We start from the raw sequence: 5754 nt of genomic DNA on the forward strand, positions 1-5754 counted from the left end.
TGCGCAGTTGATCGAAAATTCAATGACACTAAATTTCTCAACAATCTTGAAAACCCCGTTCTAGTTGTGCTTTTATTTATTATTTTTTTTACATGTGTTAATTACATATATGGTCATGTCGTATATTTTAATTATGTTGTTTATTTTAGTTATGTTTTAATTACATGAGGTAATTACACGTATGGTTCATGTTGCTAAGGCAAAGTAACAAGTTTAGGTATTAATTTGAAAATTGCATGTTTGATGTTTTATTTTTGTAAAGTTTAGGGATTAGCATCAACTTCTGTTTAAAATATTTGTAGTCTCTAAATAAAATGAGTTGGATTGAACTCTCGGGCCAATAAAAAAAGTAATGGAAGTGGCAACCATGGTCAACCATAAACAAAAACTTATTGATTATAAATAAAAAAAATTTCATAATGTTACACAAATTAAAAACTAAAATCAAAATCCATAAGAATCAGAATCGTCTGCTCCAAACAATTCTATCGAATATTATAACCTGGTTCGGGCTAATGATTTTGTAAAATAATAAGAAAAACTTGTTCAAACAGCCAAAACCAAACCAAACTATTAAACTATCAAACCAATAACACACAAGGTTTTCATTTCCATCTCTTACTTTATGGTTTCTTTACAGTTTGGCCCGGCCCAATCCGGACCTGACCCGAGTCACCCGATGAACACCACCAAATAGCACTACTATTTCTTACAAAAGTTGCACCATCCTCGCATAAAGATTATTAATAATTGGGCCATATTAATCAATTATTAGAAACGACAAACCTACTCTTTCATTCTTACAGAGAACCATGAGATGGAACCGATTTCCACTCACAAACTATTCATCTCTCACCGCTTTCTCATTTTCGACCTTGCATACCTACAAGAACCACACAACATAAAGAAACAGGACAAAACATATCAAATCCTGCAATAATTATCACAGAAACAGGACAAAACATATCAAATCCTGCAATAATTGTGTCGCATTTCATTTTCAAGTGTTTGTAAGGCTATGTGTAGTGGAGGAGCTACAAAATGGGACGTTTTGTGCCATTTTTGTTTTAGGGGTGCAGTGGTGTTGTAGGCCGATATATATACATACAATATAGCACACACAACACAATATAATAATAATATTCTTCAAAAGTTCTCAGGCGCCAAAAAACAACCCCCCCCCCCCCCATCGCCCCATTTATCGCCTGGGGGCGGTGTTCACCCACAAAATCAGCCAACTTGGTGGGCTTTTGTCGCCCCACTACGGAGACCCTAAGTGACCAAAAGCATCTTTAAGAAAATTCTTTTCCATAAGACCATGTGTAGTGGAGGAGCTACAAAATGAGGCGACTTGCGTCATGTGGCGGCCAGTCAGCAAATGGTGGGTTTTTGTTTTAGGGTGTAATGGTGTTGTGTGTGTATATATATATATCACACACAATATAATAATAATGATAAACATCGGCGACAAATAATCAGCCCCCCCCCCCTATCGCCGCCTAAGGAGGCGGTGTTCACCACAAAAATCGCCCCCATCGCCCTTGGTTGTCGCCCACTACGGATAGCCTAACTATCAACAATAGAGGTAGCCCGCCAAAATAATCATGCAAAAAGGTAAAAATGGATTCAGCCTGTTGAGTTGACCCACAAATTTATTTGCACAACTTTTTTTTTAATTCTAAAAATGATTAGTGTATTATACTTTATTATGCAGTGTAATATTGACATAATATTTTTTTTTACATAAAAAAAGATGATTGTAAACATTTAAATTTTTAATTATTATTCCTGTTAAACATGATAATGTTTAAATGATCTCTGCTAAATTATTTTGGGTTGAATAAACTCATAAACACAAGGTACAAATAACTATAAAACTTACTCTATATGCATGCCTCCGCGATCGATGATGGCAACGTGCTTCCCTGAAGGGTGTTCATGACCTCGGTAGCTTGTTCTACCTCCTGCCAAACAAGACCGAGCAAAATATGTTTAATTTTATGCGAGTTTAGAAACTAGATAGACTATCAGTATATTTAAAATTGGCTTAGATAAAATATTGTTGCAAATTCATATTTAGCACATATTATAGTTTTGAGATGTCAAAAGAAAACATATTTGTGAATTTTAGTCTCTCCATCGGGTGGTCTGTTAATCATTTAGCAAGAAAAAAGGTTTTGGTGAATCTGAAAATCAAATATTAAAGGTAGAGGAGGCAAAATGTATGGGTCAGGTTTTTGTAAATTTCAATATATATGGAAGCAAATGAATTACTTTACAGGTTACCAAATATGTATGTGATTCGTTAATAACAAATCAGGACAAAAACATGTGGAAAATGAAATGACTTAAGATTTTTTAATGACAAGCATACCCTTGGTTAGCTTCCTATTTGAACCCCAAAAGAAAAAAAAAACTGCTGAAAACTAAATTCTAATGACATTTACATTATCCATCAGTTTTTACCTGGATTTGGTATAAAGGAAACCAGATAATACTTTGTAAGTAATTTCATTATATGGGTGGTCTTGGTCAAAAAGTTAGTTGGGGCGGGTTGCACATACATTTTCTCAAATTTTGATTATGATTACAATTACAACTATTTTACCATTTGTATAATGATCTAGTGTTTTTTAATAAAATGATTTAGAAGATCTTTTTGCAATTAACTACGCTTTTGGTGGTTAATCCGTAATAGACATCACATAATCGAACCAACTTATATGTAAATGAATGAAAACTTCCACCTCTAGCTTAATGTAAGCCTCAACAATTCACTGGGAACCAAGAATAGAAATTGCTAATTGAGATCCTCTGCAAATAACTATATTTAATTTTGTACCTCATAATCAGCAAATGCAACTGGCATTCCACCTCTATTGCGCACCTTGAGTGTGTTAAATCCCGGGTATCTACAGCCAAAATGCACAAAGGTCATCATCATAGGCTGCAAATATCCCAAAATAATCGCCCACAAAGATATAACACACAACTTGAGATATGTATGTTTAAAGTATTTCTTACTTTTAAATTAAAAAGAAAGTTGATATTACTGTTTTTGCATTCCAGATATCAATTAACTTGCAAAACTTGCATGTTATAAAGAAAATAAGAGTAAAATGGAATAACTAGAAATGTTAAAAAGCTGAAAAGTTGCAGAGCCTCTTTCTACATTACCCCCTATTATAACTAAATTATGTTGGAACAAACAAATATAGAAACGTGAACAAGAATTTTAGGACCGAGGTAGTATTTAAAGATCCATATATCTGGCTGAAATTACCTAGAAAGAACCGGTTTTAGCTCAGATTCTGTGCAAGTAGGACCTAAATTAGCTATAAACAAAGTTGAACATGCTCCATCGACTGAATTTTCTGTCTGTTCCTGTAAGTTAAAATCAACAGGCCTCAATCAAACAAAATTGCATCATTCGACAGTGACTTTCAAATTTCTACTGTCAACAAGATATTAAAAAGCAGTTACCAACTTACATGTTCTGCAGCTTCAGTATTTTCAGGTTCGGCAGCTGTCTCCTCGTCACTGTTAGTTAAACACAAACACAAACACTGAGTTGGTCAATCTGCAATCATGCTGCGTTCTGTATTTTACATGATTACAATAACTAATAATATATTTGGTAATCAAAACAAATCTGGGATCCTTATAAAGCAGCAAACCTCTTTGTGGAAGCGTCTTTATTGGGCTCAGATGGTTCTTCAGTTTCACTGTCGCCTGAAAGTGCAAAAAACATGCATGAGTATAAAAATGTATATCTGCTTATTGTGTTTTAATACAAAATTAAGTTGTTTTGAAAGTGTTTGGGACTGTTTATCTAATTAGTTATAAGTAATATAAGTTGTACTGAATAAGCAGCAAACAGTTTTCTTGAATTCAAACTGTGTTATTTGAATACATCTTTTGTTTTAAAAAATCTATAAAATGAGCATGTTAAAGCAAGAGAACTTTAACTAGCTATTACCATCATCACTAGATTGTTGACCATCTTTAGTAGCTGTTGATCTCCTATCAATGACAACATAAGCCCCAGGTCCTGCTGCTCCTGCAAAATATGAGAAGTGTGATTAGTATTATTAGTGTATAATAATCGACCCACACAAGTGCATGCATAATACCTGGTTTGTTCTTTCTTGTGGAGTTTGATCTTGCAAGTTCAATATGAAGAGTGGTACCAGTGTGAGGGTCAAACTTTACACCCTGATTGATAATTAAATTAAAGTAATGATGTGAGAATGAAGTGTAATAATAAAAGTAGTAGTAATAAAGTACTCACATTGAGAGTATGAAGGGCAGTAATAGCTGATGCATGATTTACAAAAGTTGCAAATGCAACAACCTGCAATATTTCAAAATGATTCATCCCCAAATATCCTCTTTTATAGAAAAATACCTGATTTTTTATACTACATTGAACAATTGATAATAATAATAATAATTTAAAAGAAAAATAATAAGGAGAGGAGACCTGATTGCCTCGGCCGGTGTATTTTAATTGGCAGTAATCAAAGCCTGGGCGGTGGCGGAAGAGGTTGTGAATCTCACGGGGCTTAACGTCGTCGGGTAGACCCGAAACGAAGAGCGTTTTAATGGCGTTGGGGTCTTCGTATCCGGCACCATACTCTAGTGGTGGTGGAGGAGGAATGCTGTAGTATACTGGATCGTACGGACGGTGGTGAATCGCCATCGGAGGACAATCCGTAGTATAACCCTAAAAGTACTGAAATTTACAATATTAATTAATAATCTAACAAATAGTTTCTTTTTTTTAACGTCAAACAAATCTCAATGTGAATCCATTTTTTACTCAACCGCGATCCCATATTGAGTTCGAAACTGGATTATAACACTGATTCGTCCACAACTTGCGTTTCACTAAGGGAGGCTACACCTCTTACCAATAGGTCAACTTCTTAGGATATTTACGTCTTGTTCTTGAGTTTTTTTAAATGAGGGAAATGAAATGAAAACTAAGGATAGTTAAAAAATGGGTGTTCTTGAGTTTTTTTTAGGATGGAAAGGAAAAGAGTAGGAGGAGTTAGGAAGGATTAAATTAATGTATTTTCCCAATAAGTTATCATCCTAAAAATGAGATGATTTCTAAAGATAACTATTTTTTAACATAGTTATCATTTTTTTTCCTCTAATTTTTTTTTAACTCAAGAACACACCTAATAAAAAAAATATTCCCTTCCCTTTCCTTTCCTTTCCTTTCTTATCCTTCCCTCTCTTTTCATTTTCTTTCTGTGATTAAAAACCTCAAGAACAAGACGTTAACAAATAACTAAAGTTTTTATATGCTTTTAATTTTTTATAACAAGATTATTAGAATTTATATAATAAACATTCCCCAAACATAAACTACACATTTTTTTAAAAAATTGTATTTTATTTAAATTGTATGTGTTAAACTTAAATTTGTTTTTAAATTGTAAATTAATTTTTTAACGGTAAACCCACGCACTATAAACCTACTTCTAATATTAAAATGTTGCTCAAAGTTCGATGTTGATGCAATAAATAATAAGACAAGGATGGCATGGAAGTACGGTGTCACATGGATTTATGAGCGGTAGATAACCATATCTGACTTTTACCTCTTTAGGTAAGTGATGTCTTAATCTACTAGATAATAGACATCCATCATTCAACAAGTTTAAGCATCCCATCAACAAGTTAAAGCATTTGAGCCTAGGAGCAATCAAAGTTAGCCATGCGAGCTTAAATGCTTACCTTTTT

At 33.6% G+C, this 5754-nt stretch overlaps 1 pseudogene across 1 annotated transcript; it reads right to left on the reverse strand.

The window, feature by feature from the left end:
• Positions 1-485: 485 nt before the first annotated feature.
• LOC143607185 (uncharacterized) lies at positions 486-4707 on the reverse strand (annotated as a pseudogene). Its single transcript, XR_013148903.1, has 10 exons — positions 4484-4707; positions 4292-4354; positions 4134-4215; positions 3980-4051; positions 3678-3732; positions 3492-3540; positions 3284-3384; positions 2843-2912; positions 1883-1964; positions 486-883 (listed from the first exon to the last, which is right to left on the reverse strand). The product of XR_013148903.1 is annotated as an uncharacterized LOC143607185 (transcript).
• Positions 4708-5754: the final 1047 nt, after the last annotated feature.

Source organism: Bidens hawaiensis, unplaced genomic scaffold (genome assembly GCF_021521415.1).
Source record: "Bidens hawaiensis isolate Kalapana, Puna unplaced genomic scaffold, B.hawaiensis_p1.1 tig00080151_1, whole genome shotgun sequence".
Lineage (NCBI taxonomy): Eukaryota > Viridiplantae > Streptophyta > Magnoliopsida > Asterales > Asteraceae > Bidens > Bidens hawaiensis.